The sequence below is a fragment of the Dasypus novemcinctus genome, chromosome 19 (assembly GCF_030445035.2).
Source record: "Dasypus novemcinctus isolate mDasNov1 chromosome 19, mDasNov1.1.hap2, whole genome shotgun sequence".
Classification (NCBI taxonomy): Eukaryota; Metazoa; Chordata; class Mammalia; order Cingulata; family Dasypodidae; genus Dasypus; species Dasypus novemcinctus.
The window spans coordinates 29,563,286-29,590,527 of NC_080691.1; the positions used below are offsets into that span (position 1 = coordinate 29,563,286).

A 27,242-nucleotide genomic window follows, 5' to 3' on the forward strand; every position below is an offset into this window, starting at 1 on the left:
TAAAATGACAACCTGTACAAGGGAGAAAAGATTTGAAAGCCACATAGCCAATAAAGGTTTTATACGCAGTATACATAAAGAAATCCTTCAACATAACAACAGAACAAAAAAAAATTTTAATGGGCAAAAGACTTGACACCTCACCAAAGAAGATATGCAAAGTGCCAGAAAGCACACGAAAACATGCTCAACATCATTAACCATTAGGGAAATGTAAATCAAAACCACAGTGAAATACCGTTTCACACCCACTAGAATGGCTACTGTTAAAAAAAAAAAAAAAGTGTTGAAGAGGATGTGGAGAAATAGGAACACTCATTCATTGCTAGTGGGAATGTGAAATGGTGCTGTCACCGTGGAAGACAGTTTGGCAGTTCCTAAGAAAGCTAAGTGTAGAAACTGCCGTATAATGTGGCAATCTCGCTGCTAGGTATAGACCCAAAAGAATTGAAAGCAGGGGCTTGAACAGGTATTTGCACATCGACGTTCATAGCGGCATTATTCACAATCGCCAAAAGATGGAAGCAACCCAAGTGTCCATCAACCGATGAATGGATACACAAAATGTGGTAGTTACGTATTATTCAGTCATGAAAAAGAATGAAGTTCTGCTACATGCAACAACATAGAAGAACCGTGAGGACATTATGTTGAGTGAAATAAGTCAGACACAAAAGGGCAAATATTGTGCGATCTCGTTTATATGAACTAATTAGAAAAAGCAAACAGAGAGAATCTCCAATGTAGGTTACCAGGGGACAGGGTGGGGTTAATGAATCGGGAGTTGAGGCTTAAAATGTATAGAATTCCTATATGGAATGATAGAAATGCTTTGGAAGTAGAAGGTGGTGATGGCAAGAAAACATTGTGAGTGTAATTAACAGCACTGAAATGTATATCTGAATGTGGTTAAAAGGGGGGAAATGTTAGGTTGTATATATGGTAATAGAGTAAAAAAAATTTTTTTAATCCTTGGAACTGTACTATATACACAATGAACCCTCAGTTAAACCGTGGACCATAATTAATAGTAGCAATTATTAAAATGTGCTATCAGCAATTGTAACAAATGTACCACACCAATGTAAGGTGTTTATAGGTACATGAGAATCCTGTATTTTATGCATGATTTTTCTATAAACCCACAACTTCTCTAATTAAAAAAAAAAAAGATGTTTGAAAAGCAAGGACCAAGAGGTTACGTAAAAACAACTGAAGTTATTTGACATTGGAACCCCTCCCCTTCCTTAACACCCATAAACTAACATCTCACAGCCTTGGCAGTCGTTGGAAGCCGCTTTAGGAATTGTTCATCGAGTCCGTGGTTCTCATCTCCCAGATGAGGAAACCTAGACCCAGGGAGAAGAATTGCCATGTCCACGATCACCTCCTCCGGGGCCATGGTTCCATAGCCTGCTGCTTCCCCGATCAGTATAATTTTATAATTTTGTTCAGTTATTTGAACAATGTCCACCTCCTATACTATCCTAGAGGCTGCACAAGAACAGGGACCCTATTTGGTTTTGCTTTCTCAATATCACCAGTATCTAACAGTGTCTGGAGCATAGCTGGTGAGCGAATGAGTGCTTCAAAATTCCTTTGGCATTTTTTTAAGGAATCAGGCCAAGGGGAGAGGGGAGAGGATGGAAGATGACAGGATGCATTCCTCAAAAGACCAAGTGGTCGGGCTGAGCCAGAAGAGAACCTGGCTCAGTATAGCAAGCACAGGCCAGACTTTTGTCTGATGAGCCAACGCAGGATTCGAGCCAGGTTGCTTGGGTTCAAATCCCAGCTCCGCCACTTAAAAGTTTCATGGTGATGAACAAACTGCCTCATTTCTCTGGGCCCCAGTCTTCTCCTCCACAAAGTGGGGACTGCAAAAATACTTTCTTCCTCTCACAGGGCTGATATGTGGACTAAGGACAGGACTTAGTGCCCGGCACCTAGTAAGTGCTCAATAAATGGTAGCTGCATATATTCCATCATTCGTGTTCCCTGAGTGACTGTAAATATTTTACAAGCATCCTTCAGCTGATCACACTCTGGGGAATTCCTCATTGTGCCTACAATGAGGCTACACTATGGGCAGCGTTCAGCATCATGAGATCAAGCAAGATCCCAGATTGTGGTCCTTGGAAGTCCGTGCCTTAGGGACAGTTGGAGCAAATCTGATGGGGGAACAAAATCAAGATGAATAGCTGATAAGTGAAGGCTGTGTCAAGGCAGCTGGTAGGACTGCATTTCCATGTTAATTCCCTGTTGGGATTGCTTGGACAAGCCATTACTCTAATGGATGTAACCACACGCTGTACAATAAAGCACTAATCCACCACTTAGAGTGGATGCCGCACGCATTAAGCCCTGTAAGTTTTTGGAACTTTTTATTGAAATAAAACATACATACAGGAAAGCACAGAAATCATTAAGCAAGCAGCTCAATCAGTTTTCAAAAAAATGAACACACCCAGGAAACCAGCATCCTCATCAAGGAATCAAGGAAAGGAGCATTGCCGATGCCCCCCATAAGCCCCTCGTGTCCCCTCCCAGTCACTGACCCCTAAAGAAAATCCCCTGACTTCTAGGGCTTAGATTTGTTTCTCGTATGGTTGAACTTATAGAAATGGAGTTGTACAAGCAGGCACTTTGGCCGTGTCTGTTTTCTTCTGCTCAATGTGATGTTTCTGAGGTTTATCCAAATCGTCTCATGTAGTAGGAGTTTATTCACTCTCCGTGTCTGCGTCGAGTTTCCCATTGCATGACGATAGCTCGATTTATTTATCCAGTCTGGTATTGATGGACATGCAGGTTATTATCCAGTTTGGCGCTATTATGAATAAAGCTGCTGCAAACATTCTCATACGTGTCATTTGCTGAGCGTATGCTCGCCTTTCTATTGGGAATATCACTCGAAGTGGAATTGTTGGCTTGTCAAATTCGCATATGCTCAGCTTCAGCAGATACTGCCAGGTTCCCAAGTCCTGTGTTTTAGAGAGCTTTTAAAAGCACACAAACAATACAACTAGAACAACCAGGAAGCAGAGATCAGTAGACATCAGTGAGTAATAAAAGCACCCACACCCACATCACCCAGGAACAACCCCGGTTTATATTGTGGTGTATCAGCTTCCAATGTTTTTTCTACGCATACGTGTATACAGGTATTTTTTACAAAAAGAATAGTGCCAACTGTACTATTCTGAATATGCTATTTAGCAACCTACTTTTTTTAGTGATATATTATGAACCCTTTCCTTGTCAATAAATGTACAGCCACAATTTCATTTTTTAACTTTTTAGTATGAAAATGTTCAAACACCTATAAAGGCAGACGAGTGTAAGAAAGCCCTATGCAACCATTCCCCAGCTTGAGGATTATCAACTCAGCCAGTCTTGTTTCATTTATACTTCCTCCCCTTCCCTATAATTTTGGAGCATTTCATAATTTCATATCATTTCATCTGTAAATATGTACGCAACTATCCTGAGAAGATAAGGACTCTTTTTTTTTTTAAGATTTTTATTTATTTATTTCTCCTCCCCCCCCATCCCCCGCCCCAGTTGTCTGTTCTCTGTGTCTATTTACTGCGTGTTTTTCTTTGTCTGCTTCCGTTGTTGTCAGCGACACAGGAATCTGTATTTCTTTTTGTTGCGTCATCTTATTGTGTCAGCTCTCCGTGTGTGCAGCACCATTCTTGGGCAGGGTGCACTTTCTTTTGCGCTGGGCGGCTCTCCTTACAGGGCACACTCCTTGCACGTGGGGCTCCCCTATGCGGGGGACACCCCTGCGTGGCAGGACACTCCTTGCGCACATCAGCACTGTGCATGGGCCAGCTCCACACAGGTCAAGGAGGCCCGGGGTTTGAACCACGGACCTCCCATGTGGTAGACGGATGCTCTAACCACTGGGTCAAGTCCACCGCCAAGGACTCTTTTTTAAAACCATAACCACAATAACATTATCACATCTAAAATATTAACAATAATTGTTTAATACCATCAAACATCTACTCACATATACAACCATCTTGACAGGCAAGTAATATTCCATTGTACTAATGTGGCATAATTTAACCAATTGGTTATTTTCTATTTGTTTTTCAGTTATACAAAAAATGCTTAGATGGATTCTTTGGAGTTACATTGTTATATACTTTATTTCCTTAGGTTAAATTGCTAAGGTATGCAGCTTTAAGAGTCTTCACCCTTAACTAAAGAACACAGCATCTCAGTTGCCGATAATTCAAAAAAATGCTCGAATCAAAGCAAGCTTTTCTGCGAAGTGGGTCTAGCTTAGCAGTTGAGTGCCTGCCACGCATGTACAATGTCCTGGGTTCAATCCCCAGTACCTCCTAATAAAATAAAATAAATAAAAGCAAATTTTTCTCGTAAGAATTGAAAGAAAAAGCAAGACATACAGTCTAAGAGGTTGAAGTATGTCAACCATGCCCTTTTGCCCTTTTCACTTCAGCATAGCCATCGCCAACAGATAAGCAGTTTAGCCCATGAGCTAGAACCCTCCCAAGTTTACAGGCAGTGTCCAGCCGAGCCCCAGACTGAGCCAGCTGCACCAGTGACATCAGTTTCCATCCCCAGGTGTTTTTGTTTCCTTGGCTGTTCAAGCAAATACCATGCAATGGATTGGCCTAAACAATGGGAATTTATTTGCTTATGGTTTTCAGGCTAGAAAAAAGTCCAAATCAAGGCATCATCAGGGCGATGCTTTCTTCTGAGACTGGCCGTGGTGATCCTTGGTCCTGGGCTCCTCTGTCACATGGCAATGCACATGGCGACCTCTCCTGGCCTCTCCTTTTATTCCAAGTTCTGTTGACGTTTAGCTTCTTGCTTTCTGGGCTTTCTGTCTGTCTGAATTTCATTCTGCTTATAAAGAAAGAACTCTGGTAATAGGATTAAGAGCCATCCTGTATTACAAAGTCAATAAAAAAAAAAAAAAAAAAAGAGCCATCCTGATGAGGTAGGCCACACCTTCCCTGAAGTAACCTCATCAAAAGGTCCTACTTAACAATGGGTTCACACCCACAGGAATGGATGAAACTTCAGAGCGTGTTTTTTTCTGGGGTACATACGGCTCCAAGCCACCACACCAGGACTCTTGCATGTAAAGTCTTTGTCCTTCTCAGCAACATGCTGGGTTCCGCACTTCCTTGATTCCTGGCGGCTCCACAGTGATAGTTCAGAACGTTTTTGCTCAGTTGAGCCCAACCGCCAATGTCTGTCACTCATTCGCCTTTTGCATATCCACTGAAAACTTTTGTTCTAACTGACAAGGCTCTAGCCTTTGCCCAAATCTTTGTCTGGGGGCTTCTCTGTTCTCTGTAATATTGGCTTTTGCAATATTTTGCAGTCATGATTTCACTTAAACATAGAATAAAATAAAATTACTTTAAAAAGCCCACAAGTTCGCAGAGCTGATCCCAGAACAACTTGACAGTGTTCAGAAGCCACACTTGGGACGCTCGAGAAAAAGTCATCTTGCAGCCAACTGTGAGGAAAGTGATGCTGCTGTCATTTGTTCAACCCACGACCTACACGAACATGACATCATAATAATAATAAACTGCAGGCAGCTTAAACCCTGTTATTTCAAAATTAATGCTTGTAAACATATTTTAGCAGGTATTAATTTCCTCACTACTTTAATCCAAGGGTGCCTAAGAACAAGAACCAATTTCCCAGTCCCTTACCCATCACCTGAGCTAACGCACCGGCAGGCGAGAATCAGGCTGAACCCTGGCTCTGCTGCCTCCTAGCTGTTTGAACTTCAACAAGTTACCTAATCTCTCTGAGCCTCACTGTCCTCACCTGTTAAATAGGGATCATAATAGAATCTGCCTTACAGGTTTGTTGTGAGAATTCAGTAAGTTAAGATACATTAGCCTGGCACGCGGGTTGCGTAAGTGTTCAACACACACAGCCAGAGCAGCCAGTAACCCCAAGAGCCAGTGTCTCTTCCTCACCCCAGCTGCTTGGCCATGGCCCTGAAATTCTGTCCACTTTCTAGGTGGGATTTTCTAATCCCCTGTGAGGGAACACAGAGTTGCCTCATCCTCTGCTGATGAGAAAATCATATGCTGGGGAGTATGCAGCTGAGAAGCTTAGGGTGCTATAGCTGTGGGAGTCAGCTAGCTACTTCTGGGACATTGCTTCTAAAGAAAAAACTAGTTTGTGGAAAGGAGGTGGAATAGGGCTCAGTAAATATTATTATTATTATTATTACATATGGAAGTAGAGTTAGTAGCTTTAATCAGTGGGAAGAGAGATGGTTGGGTAAGAACTGGACCAGTCTATAGCCTTCGTCCTTCACCGGGGAGATAAATGAGCAACCACAGCATAAGAGCCATTTCTTTTGTACCATGTACTGGGCTGCAATTCTGAGTCATGCCTCTTTCCTTCTCTTATTTTTCCAAGTCGCCGTATGAGACATCACATGAATTATTAGCAGGAAGTCCAGTGCCTCCCTCTAGGAGCGTCACCTCCCACTTGAAACGGCCAATAAACCGAAGGTCAGATTACCTTCCCCACCCAGATGCGGGGGAAGGTTGGCAGTTGGGGCCTCTGCTGCTATTGCTTCTCCCTGCCACAAGGTGTCGCTGTAGAGAACAGGTCTTTCAAGGCTCTTCAGACCACGCTGGTTGCTCTTTACTGACTTCTCCATCACCATCCCTCTCTCAAAACCCACAAGGTTTGATTATTTGCCTTCCCCCAGACAATCAGTCTTCCCACGTAAGGGAGGCTACCCTTAAGGGCTTTGGAATGCCCTATTCCCCGCTTGATCTGAGGTATGCTCTCCTAAGTGGCTTTCTGGCCTTTTTCTTGCAGAAAAGCTTACAGAGACAGCACAGTTCTTTCCACTATTGAGGCTCCCAGGTGCATTACATAAAGTGTTTCATAGACGACGGTGATGTGGCGGGAACTGTTTCCGAGAAGTCGAAACACCTCCACTTCACCAGAGCTGCACGATAAATACTACTGGACATGGGGAACCCCTTAGCAATTGGACTGGATTTTATCTTCCTGAAATGTCCCATGAAAATGAGAACAAAATCAGCAAGAATGCCCAGAAAAGCACTGTTCTGCCCTGAGCTAGAAAATGCAGCACAGCCGAGTCAAACAGCCTGAGAAGCGTGGAGAGTGATGCTCCAGGAAGTCCCCTTAGGTTGCATCTAAGCCAGACAGAGGTTGGAGGTCAGGAAATTCTGTCTGTCTTGGTGCCTGCTTTGTCAGGCCTCTGCCTCCTGTTTGAAGAAGAGCATGGCCTGGTCTTTTAGCACATAGGACTGGGTTTTTTAAACTTTAGGAGTCAGACTAGCTCAGAGTGAGAGTTTCCAGGCAGAATGTGGGTACATAATCAAAGAGACCAATTAGAACATTTTTCTGCAAGATATCTTTTAAATCAGAAATGCTTATGTAGGAGCCCAATACAAAATGCAGATCCAAATCTGTTAAAGCAGGAATCTGACTCTCCATCTCTGAGACAGCGCAAATGTCCATTAGCTAAAAAGCCATGAGTCTCTCTGAAGGTTTCCCATTACCCAAGCACAAGGCCTGGGGAGAAGGGGAGAAAGGCACTGAGGGCAAGGCTGCCCCTTGGCGCAATCCCAGGAGGTGCTGGTTACAGTGTGTGCTCCAGAGTGAACGGTGCTCCCTGAAGATTACGGTGAGAACAGCGCCCCCTAGGATTGTGCAGCTGAGCAGCCGTTTATTGTTAGTCATACAAAGATATCAATAAGAGCCCAATGAGCTGGGAGGCAGACGGGCATCCCAGGAAAGTACTTCTGGTGGTTCACAGACTACATATAGCCTTAAAAGGTATGTGTTTGCATTTGTCAGGGTTCTCCAAAGAAGAACCAACAAGATAGAGATACGTATATAGAGAGATTTATCATAAAGGCTGTGGAGGCTGGCAAGTCCAAACCCTGTAGGCAGGCCACAAGCTGGAAACCCCAATAAAGGCCATGTTGAAATTCTTAGTCCAGATTCCCCAGAGAAAGCTAAGTGACTGGAAATTCTGGCAAGAGCCCATAGTGAAGTTGAGGTAGAAATTCTTCTGAATGTCTGCAACCCTCACTTCTGGCTTTTAAGACCTTCAGCTGATTGAATGAGGAGACTCATATTCCTGAAGTCATCTCCTCTGTTGGTTGTAGATGCAACCAGCTGATTGTAGATGTAATCAACTGATTATAAATGCGTATCTTCTTTATGAATTATCCTTATTGTAACAAGCAGGCAAGTGCTTGACCAAACAACTGGACACTATAACCTAGCCAAGTTGACACATGAAATTAACCAGTATAATATCCATGTGTGTGATTGGGCTCATTTGTATCATTCCTGTAATCCTTTGCCTTTCCACCCTTTGGAATTTTTTGGTCTGGAAAAGTGACCAGAAAATGACCAGGAATATGGGGCAAGGGGGCAGGTATCAAAGGCACAGGGGAAGCAGTCGGCATATGATCCCAGGAGAGTATGGAAAGGACCTAGAAAGCTGAGTGGCAGTAGATACCTTTTACTGGGTACCTGCTCTGTGCCAGGCACTGGGTTAGGAATTCGTGTCAATGATGACTTAAATGTGAGAGGAAGATTAAGATGGTGGCTTAATCCTGGGGTCCAGGCAGTTGTAGGAATGGCTTTCAGAGGCCGCGGCTCAGCAGACCCTTGGTAAATGGGAGAGAGATGGCCAGGGGTCCTGGGGAGACGTTTTGCATCTTCTGGACCCCTTGGAATACACCATGGCAAGGACAGAGTGGCAGATGACCACCCCATGCCTTCTGGTAGCAGGCAAGACCCGAGTTTTGAACTCAGGAGGAGAGCCATTGACCACCTCCATTCCACCTCCCACCCAACCCCTGCACCTCATACCTCCCGGATTTCCCCTTTTACCGACAGCTTAGTGAAAAGGCCAGTGCAAAGTCCTGGGGGGTTCCAGGGCTCCAGCGAGCAGTCCCCACCATCAGTCAAACAGAAGCACAGGCGTCAGACCACCATGGGCGGCTGGTCTTGTGCCCCAGTCCACCGTCTGTTGTCTGTCCCAAAAATGTACACAGGAGTGCTTGGAAGATTGCTGCTGTGCTCTAGAAAGAGCCTCTCTCCCTGCTAATGCCTTTCTTAGGTCCACACCGGCCTGCCCATGGACCTGGCCTCCCATTCCATTAGTCATTAAGCCCAGTAGGTTTTCAAGGGTATTGCAGGGTGGGGTTGGCCTTTTTTTTTTAAAGTCCTGAACTAGTTGATCTCGAGCTGAGAAGTGACTGCTGAGCTGTCTCCAGTGCTGCAATTCTGTCTTTCTCCTATGGGGTAACCGGCTGTGAGCAGACGGCAGCAGGGGGTGCAGTGGACGGCAGCGGGGGGGGGTGGGGGGGGGTGGGGGGGTGCAGTGGCTCAGGCTCTTGGATTTCAACAGACCAGAGTCCAGATGCTGGCATCACCACCTTCTTATTCCATGACTTCAATCCTGTGAGCCTCAGTTTCCCCATATTTGAAATTCTAGTACCTGCTTGGCAGGGCTAGGGTGGGGATAAGACAACTCTTGTGAGGTATTTGTGCCCACGTGGCACTCAGAAACTGCTCAGCAAGTACTGGCTCTCCAAGCCCAAGTCCTCCCCCGGGCTTTTGCCCTCAAGGCTATTTAGAAGGCACTTCACCCCCTCCAAGGCGTAATTCGCCTCTAACTGTGTCGGGGTAAGCACAGAGAAGGGGGAGAAGGAGGTGAGGGGAGCTGGAAGAGGCATGTCAGGCTCCCAATATTCCCTTTCCAGTGAGGTTCAGAACTCCTAATAGCAGTTGCCTAGGAACCAGAGCTGCGGAGGGCTTCTGCTGCCTTCCAGAAATCACCCTCACTGGGATGCATATAGAACTGTTTGTTGACACTAGGCAGGTTCTTCATTTTCCGGAAGAGATGAGGCCCTCTTAAGCAGACACGGCCTCCTGTTAATTGAATCTTGGCCCAGTCCAAGGCACCTTTCAACCATGTGGAATTGGGGGTGGGGCGTGCAGGGTGGGTGATGCCTTGAGGCCTTGGTTGGGTCCTCTTACAAATTGTCCATTTTAGGTCGCAGTCGCTATGTTTGCATGCCAGGCTGTTTGCAAGGTCTGGGGTGACCGTGGGGGGCCAGCATGCCCCGTGTGCAAAGGTCCGTGCATTTGTGTCTGTGTCTGGGGCATGCGTGTGTACGGTGAGGTCACAAGCGCTTGCAAAGTCTGTGAGATCCTACCATCAATCAAAGCACAGCATGTGCGCCCTGCGTAACCCGACGTTAAACGCTAGATCCGCGCTCCTTATGGGAATTTAAAAGCCACTTGTCGTCATTCGGCATCAGGTAGGTCGGAGACTGCACTAGGGACCTAAAAACCATAACTCCCCCGAGAGACCTGTTTCATTGGATCACGCCTTCCAGAACACAGCTATATTCTAGTTCCTCATTGGGGGAGAAAAAAAAGTATTTCAAAGGCGTCCATTTATCTCTATCCTGTTTGGATGGCTCAGCTTCTGCACGTACGGTTTATATGCACCTGCTCCATCCAAAGAGCATATGAATGACCACAAAAAGGTTAGAGGTGTCCTTCCAGGCCAGGGAGCAAGCACATATTTCCTTAGGATTTTTTTTACATATATTTTTTTTATTTTTAAAAGATACTTAGATTACATAAAATGTTACATAAAAAAGTAAAAGGGATTCCCATATGCCCCACTCCCCACTTTCCCCACATTAATAACATCTGCATTAGAGTGGTCCATTCATTGCAGTTGATGAACACATTTTGGAGCATTGCCACACAGCATGGATTATACTTTATGCTGTAGTTTACACTCTCTCCCACTCAATTTTGTAGGTTATGGCCATATATATAATGACCCGTATCGGTCGTTGCAATATCACTGAGGACAGTTCCGACTCTTAAAATTGCCACGTGTTACCCCTCTTTGTCCCTCTCCCTGACGTCAGCACCTCCAGTGGTCACTGCCTCCACATCAGTGATATAATTTCTTCCACTGCTAGAATCACAATAAGTCTATAGTAGAATACTAGTAAGTCCACCCTAGTCCATATCTTATTCCTCCGTCCTGTGGACCCTGGGATGGTGATGTCCACTCCATCTCTAATGGAGAGAGGGCTTCAATCCCACATGGCTGACAGATGGGACTCTCCCACTTGCAGTTGTAGACTCTCGGTTGCTTGGTGTGGTGGTTGACCTTCCTCACCTCCTTGTTAGCTGTCCTGGGCGAGTCCGATGAACTGGGGAGTTCATTAGGATTTTTAATTCAAGGATTTCAAATAGTTTAGTTATTCACCCAATAGATAACGTGGGGAGAGCTTTCTGCTTGCTAGGGAGAAGATTTAGAGCTTGCCCCCACCCTGGAGGAACCCAGTGTGGCCGGGGTGGAGGTGGGAGGCAGACGAGGCAATCAGCGGTTGATGCTGGGCCAGACCTGGGGTGTCCACCCCAGCCTGGGAAGAGCAGAGTTAACCTCGGGCAGGAGTGGGGTGAGGGGTGGGGGGAAGTGCGCGTCACCCCGAGCAAGTTCTAGAGGAGGAGCAGGTGTTAGCCGGGCGAGGAAGAGGGGACAGCTCTGCAGGCGGGGGACAACACAAGGCGCTGGGGCGACCAAGAGCGCGGCTCTCGGAATTGCTGGGGCATCTAGCGGCGAGGGAGAGGCTCCCCAGAACCTGGAGACCAGGTGAGATTCAGGAAGAGCTCAGCGGGGCAAGGGCCGCCCCAGGCCGGGAGGCGGGTCAGGAGGGTGCGGTCACCCAGGAGAGGGCGCTGGCCGGCTGCTCAGGCTGCGTTAGGGCACTGCACCGGGAGGGAAGGCCCTAGAGGGGATGGAGCCCCGAGACGAGGCAGCCCTGAGCCGGCGGGGAAGGCAAGGACGGCCCGAGCGCAGGGAGCCGTGCAGTGGGCTTCGCATTTCTGAAGATGACTCCGGCGGCAAAGGGAACTGCCAGGGGTCGGGCTAAGAGGCAGCGAGCCTCGGGTCACTCCAGCGCTAGGATTTTTGACCTCTGCATCCCCCGCCAAACAGGTGGTGCTTTTCCCAAAGGCCACATTGTTGTCCCGGGTCAGCCTCTAACTGGGGACGCCTCTCGTCCACGGGCCTCAGTTTCCTCGTCTGCAAAATGAGGGTGTGGGGCTCTTTCCCACGTGGCTCTTCTCATTTCCAAAATGCTCACTCAAGCGTCCAACTCAGCTCAGAACAACGGCTCCCGATGCCAAGCTGTGGACCCCCGGAAAGGAGGGCTGTGGCCCCCCAAACATCAGCTAGACTGCCGATTCCGCGAAGGCAAGGGTCAAGTCTTGTGCACAGTGGGTGCCAGGAAGGAGGGAGCTAAATGACTCACTTTCAAAATTTGGCAGAGTACATGGAAGTAGAATTGGCAAACAGTGAAGAGATTTAGATGAGATAAATACCGAGGGTAACTTTGTGAATCTCAGGAGATGTTGCCTGAGGTTGTTGGTCTTTAATTCTAGAACTAGGTAAGACTAGAACTGACCTTCCACAGGAGATCCAGTAAGCAACGAACGGCACTAAGTCAACGAGCCATTTTCCTATATTGACGATCAAAACGGATATTCAGTCCCCACTCGATGTCAGAGGGTTGGGGAGGAGAAGGGAGCCCTGAGTATAATACGATGATGTCTGCCTTCAAGGAATTTCACTTCCAGAGATCAGTTTAGCCCAAACCGCAACGCTGCTCTGCGTAGAGGGCCGCTGACCCCTCCCTTCACTGGCCACTCCTCCGGGCGTGTCCTCCACTGATGAGAGCTTGCTTTTCCAGTGGTGGCCCAGGCGATTAGCAGTGACATCAGGTGGCAAGGGCCCATCCCTCCTCTTTAGAAAGCAGTTTGCATATCGAACTTGGAGCTATGCTCCAGCGTTCTGGGTTGGCATGGCATTTTTTAAAACCTTCCAAACAGCTTTCACATCTCTTCCCTCTTTTTAGCTTTCACAGCAGGGCAGGTAAGACAATATTATCTCAAAAAGCAGATGAGAAGACGGGCTCAGACCCCAGCACCCGTCCAGGCTCTGCCCCACGCTAGCCGGGCTACGTGTGTATGTCCCCAACCTCCCCGCACGTCAGCTTTCTCACCTGCCCACGGGACTAATAATGATTGCCTTGGAGAATTGTTTTAAGAAGTCAAAGAGATTAGTAGCTCTAAAGCCTTTGTCACAGTTGCCGGCACATGGTAGTCGATGTTCTAGCTGTGGCGATGGTAGTTCCGGTGGAGGTGGCGGTGATGGTGGTGGTGGTTATTCCTGGTTAACAGAACAGAGTAGTTAACTATTCTGCCTCAGACACACAGCAAATTGCTGGCAGAGTTAGAATTCGGACCTTGCTTTCTAACTGACATTACCATACCTGGCATTTTAGCCGAAACCCAGAGGTTTGACTGTACTTGATTGTGCTGTTATCGGCAGTGTCTCCCTCTGAAACATCTACCAAGTTCTGATGTGGGTTCTTGAGACGCTTCTTTTCTTCTTCTCCTCCTCCTTTTTTTCCTCCTCCTCCATTTTCATTAGTGGAAATCTGAGATAGAGAGTAAATAAAGGAGAAGCCCAGAAAAGGAAGCTGCTTAAAATTATTAGAAGGTTTCTGCATGTAACCTTATTCAGCAGAACAGAGGTTAATTCCCTGGCCCTTTAGCTTAATAAATTTCGTTGCTGACTTGATAACCAAGCATTTACCCTACCACCACTATGTACAGCAGATTCACAGACCTTTGTGAATTACTGCATAATGCAATTTACTAAATCCCAGAATAATTGTGGTCTAATTGAACCGTTCTTGCCATTACCCTTGAGAAAGACAACCTCCTAAATTTCCCGCTTGAACCGAGGACCACTTCCCAGAAGCCCGTGGGGCTTCCTGCCCAACCACCGCCCTAGTGCTACCAGATTTCCTCTGGGTTCTTGACTGTGCTGCGGAAAGGAATTTCCAGAGCACTCGGGGGAGTTAGGCCAGTAATTTATGAAGGGAAAGAGGGAAGAGAAATGGGAGAAAAAACAGATCACGGGGCCCAGGTAGAGAGGAAGGGGCTGAAAAGTGATAAAGCGGGCTGATTCACAGACTGCAGTTCCCCATTGTAGACTATAAATGCCCAGGTTTTACCTGCGTGGCCACATGGCAGAGGGAAAGTGGGGGGAAGAGGGCGCGGAAGAGGGCAGGAACGGGCACGCGGACCAGCCCCAGGACTAGCGAAGGCAAGAGCGGGGGTCCAAAGGCTTCCCATGCTCAGGCCTGTGCCTGCTTTTTTTTTTTTTTTTTAACCTAGGAGTCTTTCTTTTTTCTTTTAAGATTTATTTGTTTCTCTCCCCTGCCCACCCTGTTGTCTGCTCTCTCTGTCCATTCACTGTGTGTTCTTCTGTGTCCACCTGCATTCTTGTCAGCTTTTTGTTGCAGGAATTCTGTGTCTCTTTTTGTTGCGTCATCTTGCCGCGCCAGCTCTCCGTGTGCGCGGTACCACTCCTGGGCAGATTGCACTTTTTTCACGCAGGGCAGCTCTCCTTGCAGGGTGCACTCCTTGTGGGTGGGGCTTCCCTACACAGGGGACAGCCCTGCGTGGCACGGCACTCCTTGTGCGCATCAGCACTGTGCATGGGCCAGCTCCACACGGGTCAAGGAGGCCCGGAGTTTGAACCCTGGGCCTCCCATGTGGTAGGCGGACGCCCTATCCATTGAGCCACGTCCACTTCCCTGGGCCTGCTTTTTGAACTGTTAATTATTCCACCCCTTTGCTAATGCATAGGAGTCCCAGCTGTTTGCTGTTTTGATTGATTACCTCGTCCATCAGTCCCCTGTGAGGGCCCAATGATAAAGTCCTTGGGGAACAACATCCAGGGCTTCTCCTGCCTTCCCCTGGCTCCTGGAGGAAGTCTTGTTCTGAATGGCAGAATCTCAGGGAGCATCTTGGGGGTTCTGATGTCCACATGGACTCTCTGCCAGGTTCCAGATCCATCTATTGAGTCCCTATCTTACTAGCCAGCTTCGTTAGCTGTGTGCAGAGCACCAACTGAACTGGAAGGCTGTAACAGCAGTCACCACTGGGCTTTGACAGTAATGATGATGCTAAAAACGATGACTGTCAGTTTATTGAAAACCTACAGTGTACTAGGCACCATGCTAAATGTCTCCTATAAATGATATCCTAGGAAGATTTTTAATGTATTCCAGTTTTACAGATGATGAAAGTGCCACCCCAAGAAATGAAATAACTCACCCAAGGTCACAGAAGTTGAATGACAAGGAAATGATGATCAGTTGAAACTAGAACAGACCAATTCCAAAACCAATGTATTTTCCTAATGCAACACATTGGAATCAGGCCGTCTGGGTTTAAATTCCAGTTCTGCCAATTACTAACCCTATAATCAGATACCTGACCTCTCAGAGCCTAAGCTTCATTAGCAGGATTCCATGAAAGAATGTAAGTCAAGTGCTTGTCTCAGTGACTGGCAAAAGGCTAAGCACCAGGCGATTCCTATGTACCTCCTCCCACTGCCCCCAGACAGCACCCATTTCTCTCCCCTCCAACCAACCCCTCCACTGCTCTCCCAGCCCTGACTCCTTACCTACTTACCAGCTCCTCCAGGTATCTTCTGTGGAGAACTTCCCAGACCTGTCTCTCTCTGCAGAATTTCATTCATCTCTGGTTCTTTGCCTCTTTCCCAATATCCAAACTAACCATGCCTGCTAACAGGGCTACAGTGTGATTTAATCAGGGGTGGTGGCATTTTAAATGTGAGAATAACAGTTTGGTTAAGAAAAGAGAGACAAGAGAGATTGATTGTCAGTTGGGGCTGCATTTCTCTGTATAGAAACAGAGCCCCGAAATCACCATGGCTTAAAAAAGATAGAGGCTTACTTCCCTCTCACATAAAAGAGGTTCCTTTCTAAAGGAAGGTGGTTCAGGACTGGTATGGTGGCTCCATGATCATGAGGACCCAGGTTCCTGCTATCTTTTGCTTCACTATCCTTAATATTTCCTTTCATCTGCAAGGTTTCCTCATGACCACAAATGGCTGCTGGAGATCCAGCCATTATAGCCAAGTTCCAGGCAGCAGGGAGGGAGAAGTGAAGAAGGGCCAAAGGGCCTATGCCACCTAGCTGTGGCAGCTCCCTTCAAAGGGCTTTCCAGAAGCCCCTCTTGATGACTTCCACTTGTACTTCATGGGCCTTTCCTATCTGCAAGGGCAGCTTGGAGGAAATGTAGTTTTATTTGTCATTATTGTCTTGTTGGGATCTTTATTTTGTTTTAGCTAGACATAATGATATCCAAGATATTGTGACCTGTTACTAAGGAAGCAGAGGAAATGGGTATTTTGGTAGGCAACTGGCACTTTCTGCCAGTGGGAGGAAGGGAGAGAGGTGGGGAAAGCCAAACTAACAAGTGCTGATTGCCTCCTCTCTGCTGGGCACTGGCCTCAAGCAGCCGGATCTAGGGAGGGGTGGGAGGGTGGAGTGTGAAGAGGTGGAGAAGAGAAGGAGGAGTTTTGAATGTTCAACAGTTGACAGTTTTCCCCAAGCCTTGAAGGACAAACAGAAAACAGTCAAGCAAAGAAGGGGGAGGAGGTGTGGCAGGGAGAGGGGAAAGCCTACAAGTGGAAGGGCTGCATGAATGGTTGGAAATGAAAGCCCAGATCTTAGAGGACCTCCTTGCCATGGGAAGGAGGCAGGAGTCTGAGCTTTCTCCTGAGAGCCATGAAAAGTTTTTGAAGGCTTTGGAGCATTGTGATTGGAATGATGAAATTTCTATTTTAGAAAGAACCCAGGGGCAGCCAGATGGTGAGCAAACTGGGAAAGAGACAGACCAAGTGAGAGGCTAGAGTCTTGGAGGTAACAAAGGATGGTTTCTGGCCAGGATGGCAGCTACAGAAGGGCAAGGTGATATTTAAGAAGCAGAGTTGACAATACTTGGTGATCCGTTCGTTGGATATGAAGGGGGCTAAGAGGACACAGGATTCTCTCTATTTGACAGGCGCCACCCTAGAGTCACTTTTAAACAGTGCACGTACCCTTGGCCAAAGAAACTTTCCAGTCTGTGCCTTCCTCCAGCTCAATCAGCAGTCTGCTCTGTGCATGGGCTCTGTTTGCCCAGACCTCTGAAATGCCATGTGAATTTTGCAGAGGAGCCAGAGAGAACAAAACAAAAGCAGTTCAAACGACTTTTCCTTGGAGAGTCAAGTTTTCTGCACCGTTATAACAGAACCGGTAGTATTTTTATTCCATCTGATTTTTGATCAAAAGAACCACAGTACTGGGTCCTTCTCTTTGAGCTGAATCAGCCAGTAAGGAGAAAACTCCACCTGAAACTTGATCTGAGAGGTAAAGGCCTGACTCAGCAAATCTCCCATTGTTGGGCATTACAATTAGCAAATGACCCAGGGATGGTAAAGAGATGTTCCAATGTGATTTACAAAGAATGTGGTTGCAATAAGCACTCAGAATATGTTTGCAATCAATTTGCTGTATACACAATATGCTACCAGAGCAATCTTTTGTGTATGCAGTTGACCTTTATCTCCGGCAATCTTGTCCTATAAAGAAGAGTGAAATCCTCCATTGCAAATCATTAGCACTCAGGAAATGGTTTTAATTTGCATGCTGACAAAGATATTAACTTAGGGAGGGAAAATAATACAACACGTCCTTTTGTCTGAAAGGCAGTTCAGAATCTGTGTTGTGACTACAGTTGACTGAAGTTCAATTACTGTAATAAATGTATTCCAAATTTCATCTCAATTGCATTTGCATTTTAATGAATGATTCTCACCTTCTTGTCAATTTAGCAGTCAGGCTAGATTTATTAAGTTAGTGTATAAACAGGGCATTCTAATGCGGGAATTTAAATGCAAAATATTTGCTCCGTGCCTTTGAACTGGGGCTGCGTTATTAATTTGCCTGTACAGGTTGCCTGAAAATTCCAGAATTTAAGGCTGGCACTTCAGTCGGTCCATTCCACCGTGTTTGCCCTTTTCTCCTCTGAAATCAATATGTCTGGGTGGGCTGACAAAGCAGGGCGTGTCCCAGCCAGATGAAGTGGGCTCTCCAAGGCTCCAGCCTCAGCAAACTGGGAATAAACTGATTTATTTGCTCTTATTTGAAAACAGTAAAATTTGTTAAGTGAAAATTTCCCACGTAGGCAATTCCCTCCTGCGGGAGCCGGACAACCCTGAACTCGTTTCGCCAGGAGCGTTTGTTCATCTTAATGTCGTCCCACCATCCGCGTGGAAGCACTCTCGGCTTTATAGCCCCATATTTCTTGCAGGCAGAGACAGAAAATGTGAGTGGAAACCAGCTGGGTGCAGAGCCATAATCCCATTAAAAGTTTTTTGTTGTGTGTTTTGGTTTGTTTTTTTAAGTACATCTAGGCTGCAGGTCTTTAACAAAGAGAGGTGTGGTGGTTTATCCCCTGCCGGACCCCCACCCCCAGAAGGTGAGGCAGCCGTTGAGTTCCCTTAGCCTCCAGGTCTGAGGTCCTCCACAGCTTCCTGCAAGACCCCGCAGGGAAGAGGGCTGGGGCTTCCTGTTGTAGGAGACGTTCTGTCCTGGGTTCCTTTAGAGCCCGTGGGGTGCAGGTTGGTTCAGGTAATGGGAGATTTATTGCGCGCTGAGTGCCCTCAAAGGGTGGGCATGTCTGCTACAGGTATTTTCAAAGACCTTCACAGATGAATTGATTTCTAACCTGAGTCAAAGTTTTGTTGTTGTTGTTTTTTCAAACTTGTAGCAAGGGAACTAGGCTTCCAATGAAGCCAGTTCAAAGATTCCCTTCTGAAAAACGTTCTTTTTTTTTTTTAACGAAAAAAAAAAGTGGTGAGTAGACCCAGGCATCTCAAATTTCCATGTGTATATGAATCAGCTGAGGGTCCTATTAACATGCAGATTCTGATTCTGTAGGTCTGGGATAGGGTCCACATGCATTTCTAACTAGTTCCCAGGTGCTGCTGCAGCTGCTGGTCCAGGGACCACACTTTGAGTAGCAAAGAGAGATGAAGCATTGCTCAGGGGAGGAGTGGACGGTAAAAGTTTGATGGACTACCTATGTAGGTAAATCTAACACCCCAGAGAGGACTCAGTCTTAGAGAATATTGGAAAATTGTTCAAATATTTTATCAGAAATGATAGATACTTCTAAGAAGGGTCTGTTAATTAATTCTACAAGTTCCATTAGGTCTCAAGCAATTACTTTAATATTGTATTTTTTCTTATGTAAGAAGCACTTTTCTTTCACATTTTAACATCTCTGAAGATGGGATGCATCGTGCAGTCACAATTTAATTGCCATGTGATTGTCTTTCTCTGTGGTTCATAAAATAATTTTGCATCTTATAATATGTGATGTATTAATCAGCTATTTTCACCACTATACTGTGTAACAAGCAACCCAAAAACTCAGTGACTTTTGATAAGTGTGTCTTTCTTGCACATGTGTCTGTAGGTTGGGTGGGTAGAGCTGATCTAGGCTGGGATTAGCTGGGATTAGCTGGGATTAGCTGGGATAACTGTATGTTCCATGCCTCTCATACTCTTCCAAGTCCAGCAAGCTAGTGGATTTTGTTCTTCTTATGAACCCAACTGAGCAAACTCATTTCAAGCTTCTGTTCAGGTAACATCTACTGACATCCCATTGGCCAAATGAGTCACTTTGACCATAGTTAAGTCAGGGCCCTGAGAAGCAAATTCCTCTCCTGAATGTAGGGGATGGGGAAGGAGGGCACATTTATTGGATAATGATCAAATCTACCTCAGATGGTGTCTGGGACTGGATAAAACATGATAGCCCCAAGATACATATAGTCAAAGTGCTGGGAAACGGACTTTGGCCCAGGGTTAGGGCGTCTGTCTACCATATGGGAGGTCCGCAGTTCAAACCCCGGGCCTCCTCGACCCGTGTGGAGCTGGCCGTGCGCAGTGCTGATGCGCGCAAGGAGTGCCGTGCCACGCAAGGGTGTCCCCCGCGTGGGGGAGCCCCACGCGCAAGGAGTGCGCCCGTGAGGAGAGCCGCCCAGCGTGAAAAGAAAGAGCAGCCTGCCCAGGAAATGGCGCCGCCCACACTTCCTGTGCCGCTGACGACAACAGAAGCGGACAAAGAAACAAAAGCAGACAAAGAAACAAGACGCAACAAATAGACACCAAGAACAGACAACCAGGGGAGGGGGGGAAATTAAATAAAATAAATAAATCTTTCAAAAAAAACAAAAAAAAACCAAAGTGCTAAAGTTTCCTACTGAATTACTTATGCAGGTCAAGGCGCCTTCCTTGGAGCATGGCAGTAGAAAGAGAAGAATTCTGGAATCAGCCCTATTGGCTTCCAATCCACTTTCCAGCTGTTATGACCCTCGTCATTTATTTAATATTTTCCCTCATTTTCTTGTCTGTAAATCACGCCACCATCTCAGGACTAAGCGAGTTGCTGATAACAGTAGCCCTGGATGACTGAGTTCTGTGTGCTAGGCACTGTCCTATATAACCCTCCCAATAGCCCTTTGGGTAGTGTATTAGTCAGCCAAAGGGTGCTGATGCAAAACACCAGAAATTAATTGGTTTTTATAAAGGATACTTATTTGGGGTAGAAGCTTGCAGTTACAAGGCCATAAAGCAAAGCCTCACCAGAGTCTTTTGCCACATGTTGGAGCAAGATGGCTGCCCACATCTGCCGGGGTTCAGGCTTCCTGGGTTCTTCTCTTCCCAGGGTTCATTTACCTCTGGGCTCAGCAATTCTGTTTTCTTTACAAGGTCAGCTGTGGACTGTGAGGCAAAGAGCTTGTTTCTCTTCCCAGGGTTTCTCTCTTTCCTCACGACCAAGCTCCTCTGTGTGCTTCCTTCCCGAGGATCCAGCTCAAAACTCCAACTCTGTCCTTTGCCATGTCTTTTATCTGTGAGTCCCCACCCACCAAAGGGTGGGGACTCAGCACCCTACTGCCGTGGCCCAATCAAAGCCCTAATCATAATTTAATCACGCTCAGGTACAGACCAGTTTACAAACATGATCCAATATCTGTTTTTGGAATTCATAAACCATATCAAACTGCCTCAGGCCGGAACTGTTAATAACCCAATTTGATTCTCAAGAGACAGTTTCAGAGAGGCTTAAAGCTTGCCTTAGCAGGTGACGAGTCCTCTCCAAGGCCTCAGCCACTTTCCCACGCCTTGAGGCCAAAGTTGCCCTGGAGTGAAAAACCCAGTCCTTTTCACTTCTGCCCCTCTGGTGGGTCTCACGCAAGCCCTGCTGATATGGTGCTGCCGCCTCAGGGTACACTGCAGCCCACCCGGAGAACACACATTCCTCCAACAGAAAAGCCCACCCCCGCCTGCATTGGTTGGATTGGGCAGAGGAAGCTTTCCATTCTGTAACCCGCTTCTCCCCCCGCTCACCGGGTGCGGGTCATTGTTTTACCCCCCATCGTTCCTCTGGCGGTGTCAGCCAGGGCAGTTGGACATCACAGAAAGCAGTGAGCAGGAGGCCCCTGGCGAATGGATTTCAGGGCAAAAACCTGCTCTTCCCTGCAAATAGCTTCTCTTCACACAAATAGCCTGGTAATCAGCAATAACAGTGAAGAAAACGTAGGGAATGTACAAGCGAATTAAGTGGGACTTTACTAAAATATTAAGCATTTTTAAATGGGCCTCCACAGAATTGAGGGAGCTCGTCTGAGCTTGCCGATTGAACATTCTGCAGCCGGAAGTGCCCGGCACTGACTGGTGAGTCTGACGGGGAGGGAATCCCAGAACTCTTTTCATCTCTCACCTGCCCATTGCCCCGGGGCCTAGCACGGGGGGGGGGGGGGGGGGGGGTCCGACTGGCTTGGCAGAAGGGAGGCCACAATTCCACCAATAACTTGCATGCTAGGTTCCTCAAATTGGTCAACACTGGCTCCCCATCCCCTCCTGTGGGATTAATTGATGAGACAGGAAAGACAGGCATTCATCACTCTATTTTCATCTAGGGGTGTGTGGTGGATGTGGCTTTTCACAGTGCCCTTCCCTGAGCAGATCCTTGAGGGAGAGCTTTTTCTTCCTAGTTTTATATGAGGAATAGCTAGGCATCTCCTGAACAGCATTATTTAAAATCTTAGGGCCATTAGGAATCAGGTGAAGAATTGTTTCCCTTTTTGCAGTGGCTGCTAAGATGCTCAGGGCAAATCTGTGTACCAGATCAGGCAGCATGTCTTACCTGATTTTGTTACCCTTGTTACTCCTGTCTCCTGTCCTTTGCCCTTTTTTATGCCTCTAATAGGTTTTTAAATAGGGTGTAAATAAGTCAAATAAATCTCTTACCAATCTTTGAACTACTACAAAAAAATCATTCAGATACAGATGCTAGTATCGTGAGTTCTTTGAACATGACAGGATGCATGGTAAGTGCCAAACCCACAGGCACTTAATATCCAAACCCCCTTTTATCTTTTTAAAAGATTTATTTATTTATTTCTCCCCCCTCCCCCCATTCTCTACTTTGGGTCCATTCACTGTGTGTTCTGTGTCTGCTTGTATTCTCATTAGGCAGCTCTGGGAACCAATCCTGGGACCTTCCGGAGTGGGAGAGAGGCGATTACTCTCTTGCGTCACCTCAGCTCCCTGGTCTGCTGCAACTCATTATTTCCCTTCTCTGTCTCTTTTTTTTGTTGCGTCATCTTGCTGCTCCAGCTCTCTGCATGGGCCAGCACTCCTGCGCGGGGCAGCACTCCTGCGTGGGCCAGCACTCCTGTGCAGGGCAGAACTTCTGCGCATACTCTACGCAGGCTGGCACTCCACGTGGGCCAGCTCACCACGCAGGCCAGCTCACCTTCACCAGGAGGCCCCGGGCATCGAACCCTGGACCTCCTATATGGTAGACGGGAGCCCAATTGCTTGAGCCGCATCCGCTTCCCCCAAACCCCTTTTGGTTTACTGTGTGGTAGACCATTAGCCCGGCACTTATTTTAAAATTTGTTAAGTATGGTTATTGTGAACCTTCACAGTCAAACTAAGTGAAGAAGTGAGTCAGGCTGCTCCCTGAGTAGGTCTAGATATTTGATTGCACATTGCTGGGCTAGAGGTCTCAGGCTCTGAAGGGGGAGAAGAGGCTCTTGTCCAGTGACTCCTGGACATCAGCCAAAGCCCACCGAGGGGTGGGGCCTGGCCCATCTCCCTGGAGGCCTCCCGGCGCCTTGCACCGTCACCACACGCAGAGGGTCTTCTGGGTGCGGCCCCACTCTCTGCCACCGCAGGTCTTGTTTAGTCTCGGGCCCTCACGGGTCCTGTTGACAGCCTTCCGCTCCCAGAGGCATCTGGGTGGCAGTGGAAAGGTTTCATGGCCAAAGGGGAGGCCCCGGCACCTGCCAGCCAGCAACAGGCCACCGTCCTTAGCCAAGGTCCCAGGGGCCCAGGGCACCTTCCAAGGCAATGGAAGAAATAAATTAAAAAATATATAAATATTTTAAAATAATAACAAAACAAAATAAAATAAAATGGTAAGGTCTACTGCCCCTGGAGTAGCACCCTAGAGTGAAGTTACTGGGCCACAGGGTCCCCTCGTGCTTCCCTTCCTCTTCCAGTCTGGGACCCAGCAGTGGTCCGTCCTTCTTCCCTCTCTCCCCTCCTCCCTCCTCCCTCCGTCCTCCTTTCTTCCTTCCTCCCATCTCCTTTACTTAAAGAGCAGAACCTTTCTGTCCAAAAAAAGGTCTCTCAGCCGACCCTCAGTATCTAAAACAGCCAAAGACTTTGTTTTGGTAGCACGAATGTATTGGGTGGTATACATTTTCATTCAGTGGAATTAGACTTCTCCTAACTGAGACTTGTACTTGTACTTGTACTTGTACTTGTACTTTGCATACGCTCTGTGTTCTGCCCGGAACACACCCGCCCCAGTATCTGTGAGGCCAGCTCGCTCCTCTCAACGTCTTCCCCCAAGCGTTACCTTCTCAGGGGGCCTTCGCTGACCGTCCTATTTAAAGTTGCACCAATATGCACCATCCCAAGCACCCCTCTTCCCACTGCCCTGCTTTGTCTCCCTCCGTAGCCTTTAACACATTGTGTGCCATTTCCTTCTTTGTTTCGTACCTGCCCCCCCCCCCCGCCCTGTTGGAGTGTGAGCAGCACAAGGGCGAGAATTTTGTGGCCCATTTGTTCACTGCTGTATCCTCAGCACCTCAAACAGTGCCTGGCGCATAGTAGGTAGTCAATCACTATCTGGCAAATGGTTTTGTTGAATGGTTGCTAATGAGGCATCTTTTTGAAGAAGCACAAATTCAAAACTGGGCATAACGGATGTAATCAAAAGTTTTTCTTTTACAATGTTTTTTATCATATATCGAGATCAAATTCATGTAACATAAAATTTACCTTTTTAAAGTCAACAATTCTGTGGCATTTAGAATAGTCCCAGTGTTGTGCAACCACAGTTAAGCCATTTCTCCCTGTTCTAGTCTCACATCAGGCCTGGCAATCACCTAGCTGCATTCTGAATCGATGGATTTTCCTGTTCTGAACATTTCATATAAATGGTATCACACAATATGTGACCTTTTGTATCTGGCCTCTTTCGCTTAGCATAATGCTTCCAGGTTCCTCTGCGTAGCAACGTATTAATACTTTATTCCTTTTTAAGGCTGCGTAATAGTCTATGGTATGGATATGCATCAAGAAAATCCACTTTCAAAAATCAAGGGGCTGCAAATGGTAACAGTTTGGGTTTTTTTTGTTCCAGTATAACAGCAACTTCAGCACCCTCTGGTTAAGGGATTCAGAAGCTTGCAAACAGAACAGAAGCACATATTCGTTTTAAACACGAATTCCACACTATATCTAACCATTGCTCGCATCCCTAAAGTTAAAAATAAAAGCCAGGTAAAAGTACCTAACACTGACCACCAAGGGCTAAAATGACCTGTGATGTGGTTTCACCGTGTCACAACAGATGTCACATTGATTTGTTCTCTGCATTATTGTATAAATGAGGAAACCGAGACAAGAATGTGTGCTGCGCAGACTTGCCTGCTCCTTGCCTGCATTGATTGATGAGGATAAACCCAGGGCCTAAGAGCAAAAGGCCTTCGGGAAATTTTAACTGAGCTCAGAGGCAGAGGCCCAAATTCAGGATTACTGTGTATCTTCCTGCTGATGCTCCCATACCAGGTTCAAAGACGGCATTTCATGGGCTCAAAGCTGCCGTGGACTCTAAGCCATGCCGTTAAAACAAAACAAAAACCATTCAGAAACACTGCCAATGAAACAAAGACAATGCTTGCTTATCATTTTGAATTTTAACTTTGTAAAAATATCTTATTTCATTATTTTAAACTCTTTTTCACCTATCTAGACAATTTTATATATGTGTGTGTATGTGTGTCCACAAAAGAAGGAAAAGGCAAGTGAAATAAATTGGTGAAGATAGGAGTCCCACTCTTCTGAATTGCTTTTCTGTGCAGTCATCAATGTCTGAGTTTTCCCCAAGAGTATGCAATGTGATGCAACATTTCTCAAAAGGATGCTCCACTGTTGTCTCCAGGATTTTCTTCCTAGCTGCTGACAGTGTGCAAGGTTGTTTTTTGTTTTTATTTATTTCTCCCCCTACCCCTTGTTGTTTGTGCTCGCTGTCTGCTCACTGTGTCTGTTCGTTGTGTGCTTACATTCTTTTTAGGAGGCACTGGGAACTGAACCCAGGACCTCACTTGAGTCACCTTCGCTCCCTGCTTGTTGTTTCTCTCATTGTGTTTCCTTGTTGTGCCATCTTGTTGCATCAGCTCGCTGCACCAGCCCATCATGTCATCTCACTCTCTTGCTCATCCTTCTTTAGGAGGCGAGCGCCCAACTGCTTGAGACACATCTGCTTCCCTAGTCTGTAGTTTTGCTACTGGTTCATTCTTTATTGTACAAGAATAAGTCAGAGAAAAAGATCTTTCAGCCTTGTGGGCAATTGGTTTGTTCCCTAAAATAACAAGGGGGGAGTTGTCCAATCAGGCTATCAAGGCTAACAATCGAGTCTGCACAGGCAGATGATAACTCCTATAACATAACTGCCCCCTCGCTGGCAGTAACTGCAAAAGGTCAGTGATTAAGGCACCCTCATTTCAGAGATGTTAAGATTTGGAAAAAGTGTCTATTGCATAACTGAGGAACTAAATCATAAAAGTGGTAATAGAACTGGCAGGAGAAGCTTGTATAAGATGAATTGTTCTGGTGTGTGATGATGGGATGTTTTGTGTTTTTAATACATTTGCCAATTTCTAAAGCTTTTCTAGAAGGTACATTCCTAACAACACCCCAATCTAGGCTCACTTAAATCCAGAATTTCTGGTCCTGCATCATCTGTTCCCTGCCTATATCTCCAGCTTTAGCTCTCGCACACCTCCCATGCCCCAGCTGTTCTAAGGTCCCTGCATCTCCCTAAACAGGCCGTCTTCATACTCGCCTCTTTGCCTGTACACCTACTATTCCATCCACTGATAGGCTGAAATTTCCCTGTTGTCCTACTGGTGAATTCCTGTTTAACCCAAATGTCACCTTCTCCAGGAAGCCTTCCTAATGTCTCTGGTTCTAGTGGCCCTTTGACATGTTGTCTTGAAAGCGCATGTTTGTGGGTGTGTTTCTTCCCCTAGGCTGTGAGGATAGATTCCTTGTCCTTTTCCTCCGCATTGCCCCCAGGGCCCTGCCCTGACCCCTGAATTGGCAAGTTTGCAGTCAGTATCAGTCAGAGAAATTAATGAGTGAAGAATTCCCACTTGGCAGGCACCAGTGTGGCACCATTTGAAAAATGCTGGGAAGCCCCACCCCCAGCCCTCAGCAGTCCCCCAGTGGATATTTGCACCAGTCCCCTGCAAAATGAAAACACCCTTCAAACCATTTTCACTCTTCCTAGCAAATAAGCAGGAATTAACTGATCATGTCAGAGTCTGGCCATGAGAGCTAGCAGAGGACACTCCCACCCAACACTGAGCACGAGAGAAAGGCCCAGAGCAAGCAGTTACTTTGGAAGAGGGAACAGAGACACCACGTCCTGCAGGAATATGCCCGCGACCACCTCAAGTGTGAATTAGCCCAGGCTCCTCCCTCCCCCATCCACCTGTGATTCCTGTGTCTCTCCCCCGCACTAGACCGTGAACTTGAGGCACGCAGGGTCTTGTCGATCCCTGCCTGGCACACGTGGGTTTTGCTCATTAGGAATCTGGGAGATAAGCAGAATTGAATCTCAGGACCAGCATTCCTATCTGGGGGAGGTGGTGTACAGTACCTGACAATATCCCAGGT

The 27,242-nt window shown here is 46.7% G+C and overlaps 1 protein-coding gene across 8 annotated transcripts in view; it reads left to right on the plus strand.

Moving 5' to 3' along the window:
- Positions 1–27,242, plus strand: part of CCDC60 (coiled-coil domain containing 60) — a 182,511-nt gene that overhangs the window by 96,253 nt on the left and 59,016 nt on the right. The window lies entirely within an intron of this gene.